The sequence below is a fragment of the Lepisosteus platostomus genome, chromosome 15 (assembly GCF_059453375.1).
Source record: "Lepisosteus platostomus isolate fLepPlt1 chromosome 15, fLepPlt1.hap1, whole genome shotgun sequence".
NCBI classification, from domain to species: Eukaryota; Metazoa; Chordata; class Actinopteri; order Semionotiformes; family Lepisosteidae; genus Lepisosteus; species Lepisosteus platostomus.
This window is the reverse complement of record NC_142625.1, coordinates 17,369,573-17,395,356: the sequence shown is the minus strand read 5'-3', so window position 1 is coordinate 17,395,356 and position 25,784 is coordinate 17,369,573.

Below are 25,784 nucleotides of genomic sequence, written 5' to 3'. Positions count from 1 at the left end.
CAGTTTTGTACATTAGCTGTCATTCAGTCTGGCTCAAGCTTCTTATGGTGAAAAGGATTTTGACTCAGCCTCACTGATCACAGACCTCAGCCTCTTCCTTTAAGGAGAAAGTTTTTGAAAGCAATGATTACATTTCTCTTTGGTCCCTTAATTGACTCCTGCCACCAAGTTTAATTGCAACAGCTTTGTTAAAGTCCATTAACAAGGAAGCCTGCAAAGATATGAGCATGTAATACTTCCATTCTAATGCTCTTTGCTGGCTGAGCTGAAACTCTAAAAGGACAGGCTTTGTTAGTGGATTTAATTTACACAATACTTATCATTCTGCTCATTACCAAGAAGCTCCGATGTCGAAGACCTACTGCCGAGTGAAAGAAATCCAATCAGCCCTGTAATACATTTCCCTTTTTCTTCTGCTTTCTTTTTTAAAGGACATAAGTTGAGTTCACTCCTATCTGGGATTAATTTGTCAGAAGGATGTGTCTTCTTTTGTCCCTTTTTATTTTATTTTACTTTTTCCAGCTATTTCAGCAATCTCTTGGCACAAGGATGACGAGAAATAGCTCCAATCAATTTGCCACAGTTATGATTAGAGAGGCTCAATATACTTCTGGGTCTACAGGCTGAAATACCTTTTGCCTTCTGTGTCATAAGGAAAAGTCTTTTGTGGACTTTTCACAAGCTTGGTATTTTATTTTGTCACCTTGTTGACTCAAAAACCTGAGTCAGAAAAAATGGTAGAAAATCTTAGTCTCTTGTAGAATGCTGAGTATCATATCAGCACCCTAAAGTCAATTATATACAGAACCATGAATTTGGTTTCAGTTTAATAATTCATAATGGCATGCCATTAATAAATTAGTCTTGCCTCTTATGATCTTTATGCAAATGTACCACAACACACTTTCAATGTCGGAATTGGAAATTTTAGCATGAATGCATCTCCAGCAGAAACATTTCTGTGCTGTTTCACATCAGTGTAACAAAGTGCTGAAAGTTTGCTACTAGCGCTCTAACATGGAAGCAACAAGTTGGCAATATTTTGCTTGGCTAGAAATTGAACCAAAAAGGTGACTTGACCTAAGTGATTTAAATGTACAGAAGATTTCTGAGATCTTGAAGCTCAATTCTGATAAGGTTCTGGGGGAAAATTTCAAAACAAAGATAGACCGATGAGTTTCAGTGTACTGGATTATCTTTTAAACAATACTTCTGACAGAACAGATAAACACTGGAAACAGGAGATAATCCCGTCTCCAGGCTGTGTAAACTCCCAAAGGCATACAATATTCTCAATTTAAGGGGAAGAGAGAAATAAAATTAATCAATTAAGATGAAGAGTGGTGATAAAACTATAACAAGTTTGTGATCATCTTTGTTGATATGGATAAGGAAAAGAATCTTGCTAGTAATTATTGGATCCCATTTAACGCATCTGTTGCCTGGGTATGGTTTTGAGTTAGTGTTTCTGTTCACTTGATTAATTGCTACAACAACAGAAAAAAAGGTGTAATTTGGAAAGATACTTTAAAACAAATCTTGAATTGCCATTCAGATGATATTTTTTTTTACCCCACAAATGTGAAAATGTACTGTTAACCACCTCATCTCACTGATGTAATCCTGTGTGTGTTATGTTTCGTTATCCCTAGGGAAAGTAAAGAAATATGTAAACTTTATCCACTGGTGTTCTTGTTTTTGTATTGTACCATCTTCCATATTATCCAGCAGTTATTTCCACAAAATTAATACAGAGATTTGCCGCATGTTATAGACAACCCCAACTTGTAAGTGATTTCTCCAGAATATATCTGTGAAGTTAAGTAGAGGTACAAAACCAGAGTACAAAAAGCTTACTATTTTAAGTGTTTCTATTTTGTTTTAAGTGTTAAAGGAAAGGAATATAGTAATGATGTACACTGTAGTAATTTTCACTTTAAGACTTACGGTTTTTCATCACGTATTAACTATAAAGAACCATTGTATTTGCTACCTGTACTATTGCAAGTATGGAAAATTCCTTTTTTTTTACTTAAATGCAATATTGTGAATTATTCAGTTTACTGTATATATACACTGATCATACACAGATTTAAATTATGAAAAAAGAAAGGACAAAGTCCGCAGCCAGGAAAAAAGAAGAGAGCTCCTGATAATTGAACGGTATGTCATACTGTTCACTCTGAAGGTTAGAGTTGGATCCAGTGCTCCATAAAAAAGGACAGAAAGCACTGCCAGGCAGAATGAAATTTGTCACTGGATCTACAGATTGTAAATTTGATTTATTACTCTTTGTAGCATCTGCATAAAATAGCTAATCTAGCAGACATGCCAAGAAGCATGTCTCTGGATGTTTTGGAAGTTACTTCCAAAATTTTTTGTCTAGCTGATAAACTTGCACAGGTCAGGGAAATGGATTTTGCCTCTTGGTTTGGCCAACTCCTTTGGGAATTGCTATAAAGAGTGCACAAATGTGATAATTGAATGGGTAAATTGCCCTTTGAGCAAAAGTGTCAAAAATAGAAAACAAGAAAGGAGTCAGCCCAGGGCAAGTCCAGAAGCATGTGATAAGGAGAAGGTGCTTGCTTGCATTTATTGCACACTGGCACACTGGGGCAACACTGGATTGTCTTGCTTAACGACAATCCAGAAGAGCCTGTAGCAAACTGGGAAGAAGTCTACGTATTTGAAAGGTAATGAGATCCTGTAGTCATCCTCTGAACAAGTTAAACTAATTCAGCTACTGAGCATTTAGTGTTGTGGCTGCATGGGTGTGGAACTCAAACTCAATGCTGAAATAAATTACATTTGGCTTTTAAGCCTTTCTTTATGGTTTCTACTATTGGTACAGAAGCGTCTAATAGCTGTTCTGTTAACCAGATGTATTATTTAGCTACTATTTGCATTAGCTGTCCTAAAGGGGTAAATTTGTCATTGACACGGAATGAGGGTAACAGTGTGAACGAAAACACTCCATGAAAAGGCTGAGAATCCTGTCTACAGTAGGTAAAGGTTTCAGGGCCCTGTTTAGTCTTCCAGGACACAAGTGTATTTAAATTATCTTACAGGGACTGGTACCCAGTAAGGAAGAGTAACTACTGTATACCTTCTAACTACTCTGTTCTTAATTTTTCATAAATCATATTGCTGTTCAAGCTGCAGGAGGAAGTTAGTTAATACAATGGTGCTGTGCCACTAGAACTGTTTGTGGTTTATTAGTTTTGGTGTTAAAACAAGTATTGGGTATTCGGATGTAAGACTTCTGGATTGTCTTGATTAAAATGGCATTTGACACAGCTGGTCAGGAGTCATGATGGAAATGTATTGTACTTTATCTTGCTATATGCAAGTAAAAGCATTGTACCCATTTTAAATTCTAGAGGAGAAAGCAGCCTTACCAATCAGTATATATGCATTTTGTTCAGGAAGTACTTAGAGGACTATATATGGTTATCTGCTAGTTCTGATCGTGTATAATTTCAAGGTTTACCCGATATACTGCAAAATACATACGGAAGGATGTATCACAAAAATGTGGTATCAAGTCTCATCCATAAATATGACTTAAGAAATTACATCCTATCTCATATTGTATAGTATGAGGCACCATGCTCACAGATATTTACTACGACTAATCCTCCACCTGTTACTAATCCTGTTCTCTTATTTATTTTTGATCATGAGGAATGAATATTTAAATCCCAGACATCTAGCAAATAAGAGCACATAATTCTTTATAAACAACTGAGGTTCCTACAGTGTGGCAAGCAATTTGATCCAGCTTTCATTCCCATTTCAAAGAAAATATATTAACCCCTTGCCTGACTTAAGCACATTTGATATTTTCAATCTATGGATTCCTGCTACTCCCAACATTTTGTTACAATACTTGTTTGTAGAGACTTGAAATGTGTTTAAAGCTAGTGAAGCTGATACGGGTAGTTAAAATATTCCTGAATTTTAATTGCCTGTGCCTATATTTAGAATAAATGTCTGTTGTGTTTTGTTTTAGTTGTAGTTTAAATAGTGTTCATAAAAGGGACAAAGAACAACACCCTAGGTTTTTTCTACCAGGGTAAAAATAATTTTGGTTTCAGTATGTCAAGCAATAGATTTAAAAGCCAGCTGCTCTGTTCTATATCAATATTATAAGATGTCATTCTGCAGTACACTATGCAAGTTAAGTTTGTGCTGAGCACACTGGGCATGTCTGTGGTATATTATAATACAGGCAGAGAATTCTCAAATCAAGTTTAATATCACTCATTTGGAGGAGCTTATCCACTATTTATTGAAGCTTTTCTGTAATTAGAGCCAGGTAGTCCTTTATTATAGAGTCAAATGCTTTTATGATGTCTGTGGCTGGGAGGCATTGTCACCCAGTTCCGACAAGTTGGGCACTGAGCAATTCTGATAAGAAAATCTCATCCCATCAGACTGCTGAAGCGGATGCTGAAGGCTACATTTGACCTGGTCTGCTTTCTTATTTTACGATCTTCGTAAACTCACCAGGTTGGAAGAGCAAAAATATTTATTTTCATCCAAGCGGATCCTATCTAAATGAACTGCTTGAAAGTTCTTAATCTCTCCAAAATCCTGAAATGCTTCACAAAGTGAAGTTTCTTCTTGGTAACAGTGGATAAGCCTGGGTAGGTAATACTGTATGTTGAAATATCATTGTTAGTCTAGCCCATACAATGTTGCTTTTTTTTTACTGAAGCTCTTTTATTGAATGAACAGAAACATTTCACCCTGTCATTCATATTTTTATACAACGTGAATATGGTCTAAATGTTGTTCAATGATTGTACTGTAGTTTGATTTTAATTTTCTTTTATAAATTGCTTTGATATCTATAGTATATACTTTTTATCCTAAAGTATCTGTCACCAGCCAAGCAACTAGGTTTGCCTTCATAACAAATACTCCCAAAACAATAGTCTTCAAATGCAAACAAAACTAGAATTTATTGCCTTCAAACAGTGATCAAAAACCTCATAGAAGTTCTCTCAGCCCACTTTGCCTCCTAAGCACCATCCACCTACTGAGCTCTCCCAAAATAATCAAAATAAGTGTGACCTTAAGGTAGTGATTTAAAGCTTGAAGGTTTGTGGTTCTTTAGGACAAGTATTGTAGACTGCTGCTGTATATCACAGCACAAAGCATTTGTATAGTTCTGACCATCAATTTATAATTAGTCCTGCAAAACTGACATGAAGCACATTGTATCACAAATTCTGTAAAAAACAAATGTTTTAAACTGTTATTGATTAGTTATATAAATTACAAGTCATGACTGCAATTGCTGTTCTACAGCTTTTCCAAGGTTTACTGTAACTACAGTATAGTATGTTAACGTTCCACTGAAAATGCAGCTAAAGTCATTACTAATAATACAGTACCCTCAAAATTGACATTAATTTTCCTGATGAAATAGATGATGGTAAAGATTTACAGTTTAGATAAGGTCATGCTTAAAACAGTCTGATATATGTAAATATTTCTAATCCCAAAGAATATTAGAACCCTGCAATATTTCACAGTAAACATGAATCTGTGTTCAATATTCAACATCGGCTTCATCTTCTTGCCTTAAATTTGTTAATTCACACTACAGTGGAAGGTTGTTGATAATTTGATAGCCAGTCACCAATATGTAAACATCACTGACTAGCAGTCCTCAGAGATTTCTGACTACAGTCATCACAATGAATGCTACTACCATGTTCCATGTGCTACCCCCTTTAATACCTCACGGAAACAGTGAACCTTCAGAACCATCTACCTGTATTTAGTTCCAGAGGTTTCCATTGCACTTCCAAAGAACAGCATGTTCTTGTGGATTTTATTTAAAGGAATACCTATACCTACAGATGTCAATGTCACCCTTGTGACAGTTATGAAAAATGTGGCTGCTTTGTGCAATGTTATTATGATTACATTATAACATTTTTATATTTTATTTAAGCCAGACGCATTAAAACTGTAATTCAGTTTGTTATATGATGTGTAAAAGGCAACCATTTGGAACCCACACCTTCCCATTCTCCATTAAAAAAGCACCTAACTGAAAATATTAAATTTTCTCAAAAAATGTATGAGATCTAAAACTGCTTAAAAAGGATTAGGAGACAAGTGCTCTAAAAACTGTTCTTTGTTTGCAAAACCTGACTTCTTTTCTCAAGCTGTAACTCCTAATTCCATGACTCTCGAATTGTCTTTCATGCAGACATAATTGGATTCAAAGTTGTTGTTTCTCACCCCTAATTTATTATATGTACTGTACAGAAGGGAAACTGCATCTTAATGCAACAGCTGTCTTCCTTACTCACTGGGATGACATTTCTATCAAGACTGAATAAATGGAGTACTAATATTCTGAATAAGATAATTGTAAACTGATCAAGATATCTATAAATGAACTCTAAATAAAGTGTTGGATTATTTATTCTAGCTAGTGAACATGTGAACTCCATGCAGTTGTATCTTGTAATCTGTTCAGAAACTGTGCTTCTAATTATTCAGAATTAAGAAAGGGAGGCTCGGCAGTCATTATTTCACCAGGGACCAAAAAAATCCTGGACAACAGATCACAATCCTACTGCCAATGGCACCAACGCTGCTTAATGCTTGTGAAATCCCATTCACACCTGGCTAGTGACCAGGATCAAATGATTTTTTTATCATAGAACTCACTTGCACTCTGAGCAAGTACAGTACTTTCATTTGTTGGGCTACTAAAACACCCCTAAACGATTTATCTCTTGATACAACTACAAGCTCCACAATGACTGACAGGAGAGTTGCAGTACTACCAATTAGAGGAGCGGTGCACGAATCATTAAGATGAAAGAAATTAAGATTTCTCCAAGAGTGCCCTGGTCAACCAACTCCAACTCAATTTCCTTTATAAATTAAGCCACTCGTTATTTTTAGGACTTCTCAGTTTTTTGCACAGCTGTCGTGTACAGTAGTACACCTTCCCCTGTGGTAGTTATTCTACATTGTTATGTGCTAAATCTTTGCTGTACATGTAGTAACAAATCTAGCTCCTTTTCACATGACTTGCATAACCTCTTATTCTTTAGTAGCTTGCAATAGCAAAACAGATTGGAAGAGTTTGAATTCTACATTAAAGCACTCTTCTTTGTTTTAATGTTTCTGACTTTTCATCTCTTGTTATAATGACTTTTTGGAGGCATTGTGAATTGCTGATTAAGACCCTGACCCATTATTATACAGCCATCAATCCAAATCCAATGCAGATACCGCTGTATCCTTCTGCATTGTATCCTGATTGTTCTCTTGTGCTCATCTATGTACTGTAAATGGATATCAGTATAGTATATGCAAAGGATTGTTAACCTGCAATGGGCTAGCATCCACTCCTAGCATAAAGGAGTTTTGTAGTCCCAGTCTGTTTAGCACTACTGAAGCCAGGATAAGTTCTGGCTCTATATATGTGTCAGGTTTGTGAAGATCTTTAAATTAGCTGCACAATAAATCACTATACTGGAGAACATTTTATTTTTGTGGGTGATTAACAACTAATCTGTGTTTTTGCCCACTTTTGACAAAATATTTATCACGGTGTCAAGGGGAGGTTTAGAACATGACACCTGGAGCATGTTCAAAGCGTGCTGTTTAAATTAGTGACAGAGCATCAGTTTAAAAACAGGCGTGAAAGAGAAGAGTATAAAGAAAAAAAGAAGGAGCAATAGATGGTTTCAGCACAGGGAGGATTAATCTGGGTCACTGCCTTTTGTTTCCCCTGGCTCTCTGGCTCACCTGTCAGGTTGAATATTAATGAAGAGCCTGTGTAGTGGGCCCTAGCTAAAAGATATAAGGTTGCTAAGTGTCTCCGCACTTACATGGGCCAGAAATCAAGTTTCCCAGATTGAGAACAACCTCCCTGGCTCTGTCCACTAGCCTACATGGTGACTTATGGACCTTTTCCAGCTGTCTATTTTCATGGGCCAATGGGTTGTTCCATGTACCTCCCCCAAGAGCTTTTCAAACCAGTGCCGCCTTTCTAACAAGGCAAAGTCTCCAAAGTACAAAAGTGCAAGGATTGCTTGTTTTTAAAACTGCAAGCAGAAGGAATGAGGTGGAGAAGATTGATGTTCAAAGAGTCAGGCACCCTGTATTATTTAAATTGTGCCAACTTGATGTTTTGAGTGGAGAGCATGCTCTATCATCTGCTTTCATTCAGTGGTCCGAAAATCTTGAGCCAGTCCATCAAGCTTTGCTCTTTCGCTGTAAGAAGAACATTTACATTGTTTGATCCAGACGTCTATTTACAATACAAATAGACAGGGCTTCTTTTATGCAGGAGAAGCTGGTTTAAAGAAATCCTTAAAAAAACATTTTGATAATTTTACAAATTATTTTAACAGTGATTTACCTTAACAAGATGGACACGAATCAGTCAGAAGATCAACTCATGAAAAGGACAGAACTCAAACATACTGTTGGGTGGCTGTATCTGTTAAAGGGAATAAAGTATCAATAGCTACAGATACTAAAACCTATACTTAGTGTGATTGTGAGGCTATTTAAAATTAGTTTCTGGGCATTATGCCTCTGGGCTCATATGTTAGGAATGTACAGACAATTGTATCTTTTAAAACTTGCAATGTAAAATTAATCTTGAGCCTGATCAATTGGTGAGGAAATTCCCTTTGTCATTATTGTTCTGTTTATAAGAATGTTACTTCCTTTAATGGTTTTGATAATGGACTGCTGCATTTCATTCAGAGTATGCTATCTAAAGTGTAAATGGTTGGAAGAACAGAGTAAAAGATTGTAGGAGATAAGGAGAGAAGCTTTTCCCATATTGATAGAGGGAGTATCAATAAAGAATTTGAAGGAGATAAACAGTGCAAAACATACATTTATAGTGACAAACCCCTGTATTCATAGATTTCCTCTTAGCAAATTGTTTGCCAATATTTTATTTGTCAATTTCCTATTTATAATACACATTAATATCCTAACCTGGGTTAGGATAGCTACAGTATATGCTATTTGACGATCAATGATGGAACACCCTGTGTTAGGTTAACAATCAGCACCAAAATCACCCATATCATATGAATATGAGAAAGTAAAGAAACTCCATTGTTACACAGACTTAGTTCCTGTTTGTCAGTGTCTTTTATACTGTATGCACCCCAAATTCCTTCAAGCAGCTTTGAAATAGGTTACAATTAACATGTTTTGCCAGGCTAGTTAGAATGGAAGAGAAAGATAAAAACAATAATAAAAGCAATGTACTATTCTTCGAGTGAAACAGCATGAATGTGCACACTGTATAATTTAAAGCTCTGTTTTTAATGTATTACTGATACCAGAGCAGGTTGTTTGGATGTCTACTGTATGCCATACAGGGTCACAAAATCCTAGAACTGTCGTGAAAAAATATACTGTATCTGGGATAGCTCACTTCAATATGATTGCGCTTATTATGCTATCACTCTTGTAGCATCCATCTCAAAATATAAATGTTACCTGAAACACCCATACTCGTGACAACCATCACACTTTAGAGTAAAGATAACCTAGCCCAGTGGGTCATGAAATAATTACCAGTTTTGACATTTGTCAGTATTCAGTTGTAGAGTGGCACAGATGTTAGTCACTATTTTTTCTAAAGGTGTGAAAAGTAGAGAGGTGGCATGCTTGCACTGTGTGTGAAGGGAGGCCTGGATATTCTGGTTTCCACATGATTCATAGTTCATTAGAGCCCTGTAGCAGGCTGAAAACATTTTTTCCTTCAGTGTCACTTCAATTCTTATCACAGTTTTTTTAATAAGTAATGTACAGTTCTGTGCACCACAAACATATCTGATTCCCATAAAGCAGCAGGAGTTATTTAACTTTGTCAGGATTACCATTTTCTTTGTATTGTAGAAGGTTTTTGCACGAGACAGGCAGTTCTCAATCAGCCTCTAAAGGAAGTGAAAGGATCATTCATTTTTTATGGTGCTGCTGTGGTTCTGGGGAAACAGGCTTGGTTAGTAAGTGGGGCAGTGACTGTATTATCATTAAGATATGTACAGTAGCAGTCAAACCGAACAATATGAATAATGTAGAATATCTGCTACAGAAGCAAGACCTTGGTTACTTTTCTGATATGTTTTTGTTTGTCTCTGCTTTAATAAAAGAAACATATTTAAGTGTTTGCCCCCTTTTTTCTCCAAAGCAAGATAGATTTTGGATTTTCAGAGGGAAATATGGATGTTAGCACATTTATTTATAGCAAGAAAAGAGTCTGATTTTTTGGACAGAGTGACCGATTTGCAATGATGAATATACTGTACCTATACAGCACTCCCTATGACAGTCTATGGATTGGTATGGTAGTTTTACTGTACACAAATATTTCCTTGAGCCATCTAAAGTATCTACATCTAGAACTGAAAACATCTGCTCTTCATGTCATAATCGTGAAATTAGATAAGGGATTAAAGAAAATTGCTTGGTCTATATCTGATGTTTTTGAGTCATCCTTTTTGGTTCAGTCTGGTCTGTCTTGGTGTTCTGTGCTGCTCAGTTCACATTGTCAAAGGATGAAAATATAAGCTGCATGTGTACCTGAGTATCAAGGCAAAGCTAGCCTTCTGTCTCCAATGTAGTTTAGGGAGTTCAGCCTGAAAACTTTGAGGTTTTATTAAAAAAAAACTGAATGGATTTACATGTTAACATGCCTTAAGGAGCAACTAAGAAGCCAGGATCAGACAGCAGAGCTAAACAGACTGGAAGGTGTTTTGAGTTACACTGTATTAAATACACTTATACATGTCACTAATGTCCCCATATCCTTTCAGGTTTTGTATCACTTTCACATACAGTATAATGTATCAGCACGTTATGAAAGATGGACAACAATTTTACACCAGAAATACCATAAATATATATGCTTAGCCATGCAGTATCCAGTTTTCAAATTGTGTACAAGATGGTTGATTTAATGTTTTAAATTTTGAGAGTACTTTCACACTGAAGTACCCTCATCCTTTTGTCATATTCCCAGAAACAGTCCTGTCAGCTCGGGCACAGAAGAGAAGTCAGTATGTATTCCTTCAAAGTCTGACCTCTTGTCCCTCATTTCAGGAACAAATTTGTCTTGTGTCCAGGGGTTGATTTTAAATTTTAAAGGATCTCAAACAAAACTACCTGTCTCATTTCTATTTGCTACTTCAGTTTGAAAGATGTGAGCATGCCCAATCTCTTATGGTTCAACATAAAAAATAAACACAAAGTAACAGAGTAACTTTAAGAGCTCATAAGCATGCGTTTTGAAAAACAATGCAGGTACAGAATACAGAAAACCATTCTCACATCTTCTCAAAGTGAAAATTTGAAACTGCTCATGGTTTGCTTTTACTTAGGATAAAAGCAAAATCAACCAAACCAAATATGTAGAATTTTGAAAGTGATGAAAAACCTTTGCTTCAGGTATGACAGGATAGCTGAAAAACCATAGAGTGGAAAGTACAAATAATTATTAGGAAATGGTTCAAACACTTACAGTATGAATATTTTATGGTTTAAATTATAAGAACTCTGCATTCAAAACATTTATGATAGACTAGTTTATGCTAGGTTTTGTAGTGATTAAAAAGGATTTTAAGCTTTCATGTACAGGAGATGAATGCTAAATCAACAGCCTGTTTACCATTCATTGCATTGCCCTGAGTTATTGAGATGAAGAAGAATACAGATTGTACCATTTCAAAGAAACCCTTTTTTTTATTTATAGGTATTTGTCATGAACAGTCCTTTGAAATTTGTGCATGTACCACATTACTTTTATCATCCATTTTTATGATTAAAACTGGCAAGTAGCAAATTCCAGATAACTCAGTGGAATCTATGTAAAAATGTTTTAAAGAATTAGAGAACCCATCAGTATGTATGCATGGTATCTTTACCTACAGTATAGTTAAATATGGCAATGCTAAGATTAAGATTTAATACCTTGGGAAATCAAAACATTTAATTTAACTTTAAATTCTTAGTTTCTTATTTTTAGATGTCGAATTCACATTTTACAGTACAAACAAAAGAAAATGTGTAGACTTTATGCTTTCCCAGCTCCAGCAGTAAAGGCCCTAGAGACTAGAATTCACTGGTTCAAATTGTAGCCTTTGACCAGGAATCCCAAAACCACTTGAAGCCACCACAGTCCTGTTACCCTACTGATGTTTGATAGTTTTAAAAAAAAAAGTCAAATTGCCAATTAGTATTTCAGTTGTTCGGTCAAATTCCAATAAGGACAAAATGAGCCGATGAATATAAAGGGATAATGTGCTTAATACATTGGCTTAACACTCACCTGGCTGAGGAAATGCTGTAGCAGCACTGGCTGGAGATCAGCAATGTCAAAATCCCTCTTTCTTACAAGGTATGCATTGGTGAGATGGTGGTGGGGATTTAGATTTCAGTATGAACTCCTGTATAACACATATAATACATTAAAAACACATTAATAACTCAATTTAGAACCAACGTTTATAGTCTCACTTTACAGCTGTGGCTCTTGTACAGCATGGTGAGAATACTTATTCTTAAATGCCATCTGAGTCTTTAGGTACTCATGGGTAGTGTTACTATTTGGGGAACTACAGTCCCAAATAGTATGGGACACTTTACTAGTAAACTGGCTATGACCTTTTCTCGACCGACAACAATTGGTCCAGAGCCCTCAGTCTACTTTGAGCAAGTGCTTTTACTATTTGAGCCAATCAGGAGCCTGGGCAATTGCATTCCATTTAATTACATTTTATTTTTTCCTATACCAATTCAATTTGAATCAGAAAAATTATTCACCTAATCCTGATGCTTCGGTGCCAGTACCGGCCTGTTGCATGACCAAGATTTGTGCCACAACAAGACAGAAAAATAGAATTTTAGCCTTTTCATACAGAAAAGGGAAGGTTGTTTCTGAAGTATGTGTTAACAGCATACTTCACTCTCTACTTCGTCTATCTCATCCTCCACACACACATTCTTTTTCAGTTTTTCTGAAGCTACGTCATGCTTCTGGTGACCTTTGAATTTTGTGTGGCAGGACCAGTAAAAGCAATCCCGTTACAATTCACCTAATACATGATTCAAGCTGTAGCCATGGACTATAGAGAAAATAAATAAGGCACAAATCACCTAGGGGCTCTATGTGGATAGCAACAATACTGTGATAAGGTAAAAAGTTTTAGCATAATAGGGAAAGCCACTAAAATGTTGTTTATCTGTGAACTGGCTGTAATGAAATGGCAAAAGGGGGACAGTGGGAGAAATCTCTGGCATTGCTTGCGATTTATCTCACTGTCAGAGTAATTGTAAATTACATTTACACATTGAGCGGTTTACAGTGTAATATATCCATCTGAAAATCCCTCGCACACAAGAATATTATCACAATTTCAAAGGACAACTCCATTTCAATTCAGGCTTGCTTGACATGATAAAATGGGGAATTTGGTGCGTTTTTTTTTTATTTTTTCCCCTTCCCACTCAATAACCTTGAGCCTGATGCAAGATTGTTAGAAACTTATTTTCTACCCAATAACTTGATTCAGAGTCGTAAATTGATCGGGGCCAGGGAGCCCATAACTGAATTAGTGCTGCAAGAGTGCCTACTGAAAAAGAGCTTGCTCAAACCAAGTCACCACAGAAGAAGGAACACTAAGCTCAATGGTGATTTCCATCACAGAATTCGCTCCGGCACATTTCCCTTTTGTGAATCTTCAGGGTATCATCAGTACAGAAGTGTTTAAATCAAACTATTTTTATTTTTATGTTAATGAAAACAATATTCTATGTTGTGATCTTCTTGAGAAGATAATATCTTAAAATGTGAACAAATTCAAGTGGAAATGTAGAAAGCAATGAAGCTATGTATTCCTATTTTCTTTCTATTAAAATTACCAACATTACAAAGAGAAACCCTGAATGTCACTTTTATATCTCTGGAACCTGTAGCTATGAATTGCTGTTCTAAAATAAAGTTATTTTGTTACTGTGATCTTAATATTGGGTTTTTCCTTTTTCCAGTTTTATTTTAGTCTATTAGAAATTTCCTCTGAGACTTGCTTTGAATACTGCATTTTTCTTTTGAGTAACGTGAAATTGTATTTGAACTTTCTCCAGTGAATGGAGTAGTACAGTACTCCATGTTACCTTTTTTTTTGTAGTGTGCAAGATAGAATTCGAGTCCAAGAAGCTGACCTTCTGTCACATCAATTTACTAAGGAGGAATCTGACAAACTTTGAAAGTCAGTTCAAGCTCAGTCCCTCTTGGACAGTGAGGGTAATAGTGCGAAATATAATCCATTTTCAGAGGAAAAAAGAAAACAAAAAATCTCTCCAGTGGCAAAAGGAACAGGCCATGTTTGGAATGTCATTTAAACATTAAATATTCCCAGGAGATCTTATTTCAGCTCTATGGCTTTTGTGCACAGCTGGGTAGCCTGTTTAATTCTCTGTATAGAATACTGCTGTACTGGGGTACCATGTGTAGGAAGAAGTAATCAAAGATATCAGCACTATTCTACCTGTAGTGTGTCAGCAACCCTTTTTCTGCCACTCTGTAGAAATGCTAGACTCATGCAGAGTGTTAGAAATACGTTCAAATGATCAATTCTGTAGGTTACCTTGTACAGTAGTATTTTAAATATAGTATACTGTATATACTGCATATGTAGAATTGTGTGTTAGCTCTGTCCATTCCACAATGCTAAGAATCTGGAACTTTCAAAAGACATTTGTTAAATTTGCTCTTTGTGTGTGCAGTCATTTTCTCAGCATTTTGAAACAGTGTTTAATTAATATTAATTTCTGTAACTCATAGCGACTACATGCCCTTTGAAAAGACCACACACCTGTAAGGCCTCCATTGTAAGAAATTGATGTAACCCGAACTACATATTCTATCAGATATAAAATCTCCCTAAATCTGAAAGTACAACAAAAAAGCAGTTGCTATGTTGTCTTGAATTACAATTGTGCTGCGTTTGCTGGATAATATGAAATAGTTTTAAAACTGACAGAAATACAGAGGGTAGGAAAGTGAACTGTTTCTGAAATGAAATGGAAAGTAAAGTTAAAAAGTGTTTTTACTTTATTAATGATTTGCTGCAACAAAATACAAATAAGGTTTCATATTTAAGTAATCTACCTTGAACTAGATTTCAACATTTTGCTAATATTTATCTGTGATCAATTATTTTTACTGTCCCTTAAAGAATTAGTATGAATCCTGTTTCCTCTTCACTTTTGCTATAAGGCTATTTTTAAAAGCCGGGAAATGCAAAGCAGAGAGTGAATGTTAACTTGACCATCAAAAGTATGTTTCAATATTCAACACCACAGTAACAGAGCTGCATGGTAGCCTTCCTTTTTTCATAAAACATATTTTGGAGGATGTGATAGTGTTCTTTCATTATTGATTAGTTAAACCTATTTACAATTTTGTTAGAGCTCTATCTTCATTCATTCATTCATGGGGTCATGTACTGTATTCCCCATATTTATACAATATATCTTCTAAAGCAATATGTACTGTACAGTACATAGCACTTTCTGTAAAACAGATGCAGGGAAAGGCACTTTCTTTAATCACTGTTACATTTTATGGAAATTATGTTTTAATGTACGTTGGTTAAACCTATGCACACCTGTTATTTGCATAAAATATTTCTAAATTATTCTCTCCATCACCTGTTTTTAATCTGCTTTTGTGAGAAGGAAGAGATTTAGCGAGTTTATCACAAATTTGCAAACTCGCAAAGGTAGTACAATAAGAACTTAAGCTTTTAATAGGTTAATCTGTTATTTGTTTCCTCTGTAATTAAATCAGGTTTCTCTTGAGGCCATAAGTGTAACAATGGACAAAGCATTAGTAGGATTGCTCCTTAATCTGATAAAAAAAGAACTAATTGATCTTTGTGGTCCTAATTAAAATATGCCAAATACATATGTTTTGTTACTATTGGTAAAAAGGTTAATACTGTACTTTTACCATTTTTCATTAAATATTCTCCATGATTTATTTAGTAAGAAAAAGGTTAAACTTGACATGGTGGTATAAGAGTTAAAACAGTCTCTCAGGTTTTTGGGACTAGATTTAAATCCAAAACTGAGGCAACTTGGCGTGTGAAATAATGTTCTCTCCATGTTCACATGAACTTCCTCCAGTTCTAAACACCTGCCAGGTACTGTAGGTTACTTTGAACCACTAATTTTTTATTTGTGTCAATGTATGAGCACCTGTGATGGGCCATCCAGTGTGTAGTTCCATCTTATGCCCTTTAATTTTGGGTTAGATACCAGTTTGCTGCAGCCCTTACCAGAAATAAGAAGATTTCTTATAATAAATAGATGAAAATATCTCTGTAACTATAGAGAAAACAATTTTCAGACATGGTGAGGCAGATTTGATTTCAATTTGATTGATCTTTAAATTTGTGTGTGGGGGGGTGGGGGGTGGTGGGAGTGTGATTTAAATTGGTTTGTTCGCACTTTGCCAACAAGTCATCCTTCTGATGATTAGCTCATGCGTATAGACTTCTGGGATACAGTCTATCAAATTAATGAGGCATCAACAGGCATTAAGAGGAAATTCATAAAAAGGGTAACTGAAAATGAAGTAGACAGCATAAGAATGCTAATGCTCTATATATTTTTTCCTAAAAGACTAAAGGTCTAGGAAAGTTCACGATCACAATTCAGTTTATTTGATTAGTTAAATAAGCACTAAACATTTTTGGGGAAACAGAAAATGTACTACAGGTCCCAGGGACGGGAGTTTGGGCCTTCAGTTCTACTCTACTAGTCTACCACTCTTAATTCTTTGCTTTGGAACATTTTTTTGGTATGAAGAACACACTTTTGAAGGTTGGTTTTACATGCTGTCCAGTCATATAATGGCACGTGGAGCCCTTTGTTAGCTCAGCAGCTTCAAACTGTCCAAAGTGTTTGTTTGAATATCCTGGCAACAAACAGTATTATCCCACAAGTTCGGGTCACAACTTAGTGTCTGATTTCTTTTGGTCTTTCCATCTTTGCCTTCTTTGAAAGGGGTTCAGAATATTTTGTGATTCCTTTTCCTCAGTAGTTCTTTCTACCATCTCTAGCTGTGTTTTTCTTTCTCAGGTATTGCTTTCACTTTTTAACGTTTCCTCTACTTCTGTTGCTCATTCCAAGGGTCGACAGATTTGCAGAGATCTGCACAGTAACACAAGCAAAATTCCATCCACGCATCTGGCTTGTTATTAAAATATTTATTCTTTTAAACAGGCAGTTTATTTTTTTTTCTTCAATGAGCTATAAGCATGGGGTCCAATTAATCAAAATCCTTATTTGCCTTCTTGAGTATCAAAATGAGAGGGCACGGGAGGGCTGCAGAATTCATTCATTTGTGGTGGAAGGTGTTTGCATATAAAGGACCATTTCTCCAGTTAAGTGGCATTGGGGGACTTTCTAGCAGATGCATCTTGGTAATCATCTTCATTAGTGAGGGCAAGAAAAAGAAACATTTCATCTAGCATCATGGGAAATGAGATTATGACAAAGAGCTGTGGGAGATGTGACCCTTCAAAGCAGTGAGAAACATAATAATTGGGGTTAATGCTAAAGGTAACCACATTCTCTTCTTCTCCACGTGCATCTTTAAAAATGCATTCTTTGGAAAAAACAACAGTAAATCCCTCACATCATATATCTGTAGTGATTGATGAGAAAGGCTAAAAACTTGGTAGTAAGCATTTCACCTTCATGGTAAATCAAAACAGCTTTATAGAAGGGAGTCAAATCGTTTAGTTTGAAAAAGATTGTGCCAAATATTGTTAAAATACCTTTCAAACTGTCTCTGCAAACACTGTTGAGGTAGATGTTTATTATCAGTAAACTGTAATTACATTTAGATTTAATACCTATCCTGTCAGAGCCCAACAATAAACAGAACTGTTCATGTAAAGCCTAGCAGTCCATTAAAAAGAAATTAGATTATACCACCCAAAAAAGTGAAAGTTGGAGCATGCATTCCCATCCGTACTGTTGCTGTATTGTATTATTGTCATACACTGTATGTTAGGATTCCCTTAGGGGGAATAAAGGTTAATCCAATTCAATTACACAGTAATAAGTGTTTGGTCCCTCTTGGAAACCAAACTACAGTATTATGGTAAACGGGAACAATGAAAGTTGCATGTTGTGAACCATATCAACAACCTGGGGGACCATTAATTCTTCACAGAAACACATGCCTACACTGCAGTGGGCCTCATCACAGGTGATCAAGTACTTCATCTGCTGCCTCCAAGTCATATTAAATGATTCTGAAGGGTGTGCCATGACTGGAAAGGGAATAAAAAATGGGATTAGGAAGAAACAAATTTACCAAACATTTTTGCAGGCTACCATTTTGCAAATTGCCATTAGAAGAAAAGTCATTATATAAACTGAGACCAGGTTCACAACAAGGAATCCAGGCTCAAACCCACAGATCGATGCATCACACTACATTGTTCATGATTCCATGCATTCTTGGACCTTTTCAGTCACAGTAAAGTCTGAAACTTCAATCACTTTTTTTGTAACAGTGAATAGTCAGAGTTAATGAGGACACAAGGCTGCAATTTGTATGGAAATGAGCGAGGCTGATTTCAGCTGTTTAGTGCAAAATGCAGATGAGAGCTGTATTAATCAAAAAAGCTTTTTTTATGATCCTAACTGGTAAACAAAGACGATATTTCACAGTGCTAAGTGGACATTTTCACAGCACTATACCTCAATTTGCGTTTGAGGGATAATTGACCTCGTTAGGGTATGCAGATTACAGTGGCAACAGAGCTCCTGATTTGAATTTTAAATTGTAGAGCAATCCAGCAGATTGTTAAAGGAATTAAGGCTGATGTTAAATGTAAACCTAATGAAGCAAGAGACAGATCGTGTTTCTTATATCTTAATGGTTGACAGTGAGGAACTCCACAGGGCGTTTCTTTCTGTATTATCCATTGCCAGTCAACCTGCCATTAAATCTGTTGTCATCTGTAGCTAAATCATTTATGGTTTATATTAACTTTGCAAGGAAATTTTATGAGGTGAACAAAGAGAACCATAACTTAAGTCAACACCTTTTTCTATAGTCAAAATCTTATTCCAGACATTGCTAGTTCAAGCTTATTGGCTGACAATTTAGGATCTCCCCAGTTTTCGTTGTACATTTTATCAAGTACCAGCTGAGTTGGCTTTGCTGGAGTAAGATACTTAACTGTTTATGACCTTCTCTTAATTTTTTTTAAGTAATTTGTTTTTAGAACATAACATTGAAAATGTTGAACACTAGAACTGGAGTATGTTTTTTTTTTCTTGAACAAAATAAGCTGCAGGAAGCTGCAATTAAATGTTTACTTTCTTTGAGCTTAGTAAATAATTAGCACATTTTCTATTTTCCTTCCAAATAGACATCAAAATTGAATAGAAGCAATTATTTGTAAAGAAAATCAAACTATACTTATGGTGTATTTTACACATGAAGTACTTCTTTGTATCCTTGTGTATTTAATATATATATATCTTTGCTGTGCAAGTTGTAGTAGGCAGTGACAGTGTGAAAATCTTTTATAGACAGCAGCTTATGGAGCATCTGTTATACTGTAGCTCAGGCTTTTCAAAACATTATACGTGATGTTTCTGTAGTACTGTACAGTCTAGGACCTAATCCCCCAAAACTGAGGTTTCCTCCTTTCCCCAAACCAAAATGTAAAGCATAAACAAAATTTTTGTTAGAATTTTAAGGATTTAAGGAAATTCAGCAAAAAAGCATAATATATTTCTCAGCATGAGTAAACTAACAGGTGAAGTCTGTCAAATGTTAAATAACTTGAAAACACTTTATACCTTTCTTTTGGCTGACTACAAATAAATTCTTAAAAGGATATGCACGAAGAAAGCTAAATAACACGAAACAACATTGCCTCTTTAAATCTTCAGTGGTGCAAATTAAAGTCCTGAAAACAGAATTCAGGTTAAATTAACTTCAGTGGAAAAAGACGTGGAGTCAGTTAAAAATAATCAACCCTGAAATGTTTCACTTTTTAGTATAATTGTGTGGTAGTTTATTTTTTCATTTAATTCTATTTATGCAAAGTGTTAGAAGGACCACTTTTATTATCAGTTAACGTTTTTAAATTAATTAGCGGGCATCTTAATGTGGAGGTGTTATACTGTACCATTAGTAATACGTACTGTATGCAACTGTTTATGTAGTATTGTTCCTGAGTGTTTTAAGGTGACAGTATGTGGTTTATAGCCTTACACAGTACTAATACAGTATTAATATTCTCTAGTCAACTGCACCATATTACTTGAGATTGTTTCACATGGAAAACTAATGGCATACTTTGCGTGAAGTGGACCAAGTGTTAGCAGCATTTTCTTCCAGAGCATTGTAAGCATTTTCCAAGTCTTACCATTTTGTGGAGCATGGATTGCTTCAAGCAGTATAATAGCTTTATTTAACATGGAATTGATTTTTGTTCCCTATTTTTTATTATTTAGAATTTTGGGATTTTAACACTAGCCCCCAAGAGAAGAATCTTGAGAGCACGTCTGTCTGAGTGAAATCGAAAAAGCTCCCAAAGGTAAGATGGAGAACTATTGACTGTTTCATTTAGCCTTATACTTTGTTGAACAGAAACTCTTGCATTGTCATTAAGTGAAGACAGCATCTTAGATCTGAAGCTGTTAAGCGCAAGACATACAGAGTATTGAAAACATCATGGTCATTGATACAATGTTATTTATTAGCTGAAAAAGTGATATGTTTCTTATATTGATACTGTATATTGTCATCTTCTTTGCATTTGTCTCCATGTAGATATTTATACACAAATCACTCTAAAAATATTGTTTTACTCAGGATTGTGTTTAATTATATATACTGTATAGTAGTCATGAGATGTGGCTGGACTTTTCTGTTCTCCTACACGAACAGCACTTTAACAAAAATATGTTCAGTAAACGATTGCATGAAGAGAGATCTCTTAGGAATGGGTTTCAAATTGATCCCATGATGCATGTGTGAAAAGAGTTTCCAAGATTGTTTAATGTGTGTGATAAAGTGTACCCATCTTGTTTAATTGCTAGTAGCTTACAGCTGTTGGTATTAAGCAGTTACACAGTTATAGATTGAATGCATCAGTAATAACAGATACTGCTGGGTGCTTTTTTTATTATTATGCAGCAAGATTTTACTTCTGTTGTTAGGATTCAATAAACCTTAAAGAGTCTTACAAGTCTAGTAGGATATCTTCAGCTAGAATATCTTAGTCCATTTCCCATTAAAGATGCAGCTGGTCCCCAGAGGTGAGCTGCATCCTGGATGTGGATTGGAAATGTAGCCTGTTTGTTCAACCCTAAGAGTGAAGGTACTGTAGCTTGCCTGGCACATTGAACTCCTGAAGCAGAAAAGTAGTGCATTAATGCATAGTAGCAGGCAATGCAACCTTATACAAATGTTTTTCATTATATTGCTTGTGCCTATGACTGTGTGAAACCATTCACACACAGGAGCTCCTAACCCCCAGAAACAGCCTTTACACGTCCCTCAGTGTAACACATCACAGTCTGAACTAGATAGCAAGAGTAATCACCAGTGTGAAAGGGGTGTCTGCGGGGCTGCTGTGTTGCTTTAAAGTTTCACATCTTTGATGTTTTTTCAAGGTTGACAGATTTTCCCAGTTGAAAACCATATAAATATTGCTAAGGTAAATTTCCAGTGTAGCTGTGCAGCCTGTCAGACCCTTCCTTTATTTCCATTGGTGAGCAACAGTAGGCTCTTGCAGTGTTTACTGACATATTTTACTGTGCTCTAAAGTCAGAACAGTTTAAGCATCAAAACTGAAGTTTTGTACAAAAGATTCTGTCACGCCCCACACTCTCCCTCGCAAACAACGTTACATTCCCGGAACCTCTGCTTCCCAATCTCATCCCTGATTGAACCCAGCACATTCTCACATGCCTCAAATTCTCACTCCCTAACCAATCATCCAATCACACCCCTTTCCTTTCAGTATTTAAACCCCCTTCGCACACCTTCCCACGCTCACTATTGAGAAGCCTATCTTAGTATTCTCCAGTGCGCATTTCCTAACCTTTTGACTGATCTCCTGTTACAAATCTTCTGCTTCCGCCTCTTGACCTCGCCTTCTGGATTTTGCCTTTGAATTGTTTTGAATATCTCTCGTTACTGGACCCTCTGCCTCCCTTATCGACCCAGCCTTTGGATTTTGTCTTTTGTATTGTCCCTTTGCTACTCTGTGTCCTGTGGGATTCCGGTCACGCATAAGGATCCTCCTATTCCACGTATTGGTTCCCTGACAGATTCATTTTCTTTCATTTAAAGGGTAAAAAATGCTTTACCAACCAATTTTCTTCTCCCTCTTAGCTATCGCATTTTTTTTGCAGATTCTAAAATATTTTTATTTTGCACTGGCATTCGAACCCATACCTTTCCAGTCATGGGTTCAGAACCCTAAAAGCTGCTCCAAACATAGAATGTGAACTATCCATTTGCAGAAAACTTGAAACAACACAATGAATCATCTTTCAAGGTAAAGGAGGACACTGACTGCTTTACACTGAAACCTTGCAAGCCACTGTTGGGTGAAATACTGTATCTTCTCAGCTGTGACTTGATTTCACTAGTTCCAAGCTTAGTACAGTCTACATACAAAATAAAGAAAATTCTGAGTCCATTCGGCTGTTATTCACTAGGTTATCAATTAAAAATAAAGCTGTTGTTGGTTCTTTGATTTCACTGGCTATATTCATATTTAAAGAGTTTCCTTTCATAGCTGGTTGTTTAAATATCTTACAGTGGTCCCATTGAAGAAAATTGCAAACAAAAACAAAACATTCCATGAGTGACCAGGGGGTTGGACTCAAGTAGTCCATAGTTACTGTATATAAGCCCATAGTCCTAATAGTCTTATAAACTTTACATCTACTGTAACTAGCCTATAAAGGTAACCTTGTGCATTTTTCCCAAAAGGATGAGGTCATAAAGTATGTATATACTATATTTTGTGAGACACTTGTGTACCAAAAGAATAAAGCTGAAATGATCATGTTAAAAGACTCTTAGGAGACATTTCTATTAGTAGCTGTCATGCCTTGATGGTTTATTTTATTCAACATTTTTTTTTTCATTTGCTCTGTTAGCGCGGGTGTTTTTAGCTGGCGACTATAGCCATGTTGCAGTTGACTCTAGCGGTTCAAAGAATAGTCTGTACATTGTGAAAAATGACTGAAACTTGGATTACAAATGCATTTAATTTAAAAGCCTGAAGTGGAAAAAAAACTGCTAATTTCAATTGCCAGAGCTGCCACGTTAATGTTACACAAGCAATATGAATATGGCATCTCCATTATGTACAAATTGTATAGAAGTGAGAAAAAAATTATTGCAGCTTGAAAATGTATTGAGGTTTTAACACAATGGTCTTGATGTGAAAACATCTTGAGAATGCTTTGAACTGTGACACATTCAGTTTAAATAAAAAGCCAGCATGTGACACAGCATAAAGGAAGTGTGGCCTTTAACTTGAGTTACCTAAAAGAAGCTGACAGGTGACAGCTGTAATCGTCTCCATTGAAATAAATGCACCATTTGTAATTAAGACATTTACAATGTCACAGATAAAAGTTCCAACAACTGCAGGATTTATTTCATATTTTATATCTTGCACATCTAATATTGTGTTTTCATATACTTTTGGATAAAGAGGAATGTAATCTGTTTCTTTTATACTGTAAAACCTGAATATAAAAAACACATTTATCTTGTGCATTGATACTACTCTTTTTATCAGGCTGATTGGTACAGTAGATGAGTGAATTTTTAAAAATGATTTCAAACTTTTAGCATATCACCACCGATATTCAATTTAGAATTGGAAGATCTGTAAACTAAAATATCACATCCTGGCTTAGAAGGACAATAGGCCAAACAAAATCTAAAATAATTTCTCCATTGATGTGAAAGACATAAATTTAATATGACATCTTCAGTCTTCCCTTTGTCCTAGATCTTTATCTCTGCAAGTAAATATCTTTAGTTGTGCGGTTTAATTATACTAGATCCTTTCATCATCATCACCACCGTTGGATAACTGTTCTGGGTCTTTTTAGGTTACCGTCTCTCTTTACAAATACTCTGTATACTAAAAGTACATTAAAGTATAGGAAACATTCTTTGTTTTTATTTTTTCATGAAGAAACAAGCATCATTCATCACAGTGTAATGAGGGTGAGGGTTGAATTATTTAAAATGCCTTCAAACTGTCAAGGAAAACTTCTATCTGTGCCTTTCACACCTTATGATGAATGTGTTTATGAACAGATTGGCTGTTTTTTTTAAGCCTCACTCAGCCTTGACCTTTTTAAAATGAGCGTCCATTTGCACCACCACATGATGGATCAGCACTTTCGTGTCTGAAAACCAAGGCTTTGTTTCCAAGGCCTGAGGTTGCCATGGAATTCCTCACCTGCTCTGTAGGGCTCTAGAGTGACAGTAGTAGCTATCTCTCAAGGGATTTTTTGTTTCCCTGTCTGGTTTTCATCTGTTTCATCCGTTTTTTTTTGCCTTTTCTTCTTGGTGGGGGGGGAGGGGGGAGGTGTTGGCTCCAGATGTAAATAATGCAACTCTTTTTCAAGTAGCAGGAAAAAAAAACAAAGCCGTGGTCTCAAATCCCATAGATTATGTTGGTAGTCATTCTCAAATGTTGCCTTCTGATTCTTCATCCTTGGGTTAATTGATTAGTGATCCAGAAAAGTAGACATATATTTAGTTTATTATGATCTATATATGTATAAGAATAAGGAAGTGGCACTTCATACTACTAAGTCAATTTAGCAAAGGAACCAATCCAATTATTAAACCAAAATGGATTTTATAAAAAAAACATTTTGTTGGGTAAAGGAGTAAACTCTGAACATATGTGTTCACTGAACATTGTTTTTCATTAATAATTATCACTATAGGTGGTTTTCCTAAAAGGATTTTTAATACATCCTAAAGTGACTGCTATGCTATTGGGCTACATTATTTTCATTAAGTGTTTTCTTTAAGCAGCTCTTGTAAGCACTGAAAACGTGAGAAACCAAATTGTTTGTACTTGGTTTAAAAATGCAGCCCACTATCAGAGCCTCAATTCCGATATCAATATGTCTTTGAATCAAAATGCAAATAAGGAGGGATGCCATTCAGTAGTAAGAATGGTACAACTGGAACAAACTTAATTTGTGATATTGTACAGCAATAAAATCTAATCTCTGCAAGTGTTTCTGCGGGGATCAATGTGCAATTCTGAGCAAGATGATAGAAAGATGTTTACCCTTTTTTTTTTTCTTGTACATTACTTTTTTTGTTATAAATTTCTGTAGCTTATGAAATCTGTTTCACAAATAAATCTCAAAACTCAAGTTTGTGAAACAATATTCTCTCAAAGGTTGCATGATACTGCTGGATTGTCAACTTTATAAGACATAAAAGCTGTATTATCTGGAGATAGGATCTATTTATTTTGGGGGTAGGTACTGAAGGTATGGTTTGCATACAGTATGTTAAAAATAATGAATAAATAAAAAATAAGTAAAGCAATGTACTGTAGCAGATCTCCCATTAGTAAAAAATATACAGTATAGTATTCACTAGATCTCCTAAGAGCATTAATGTGTTCTTGTGGTGAGGGGATCTTAGCTTTAGTGTGTGTGTC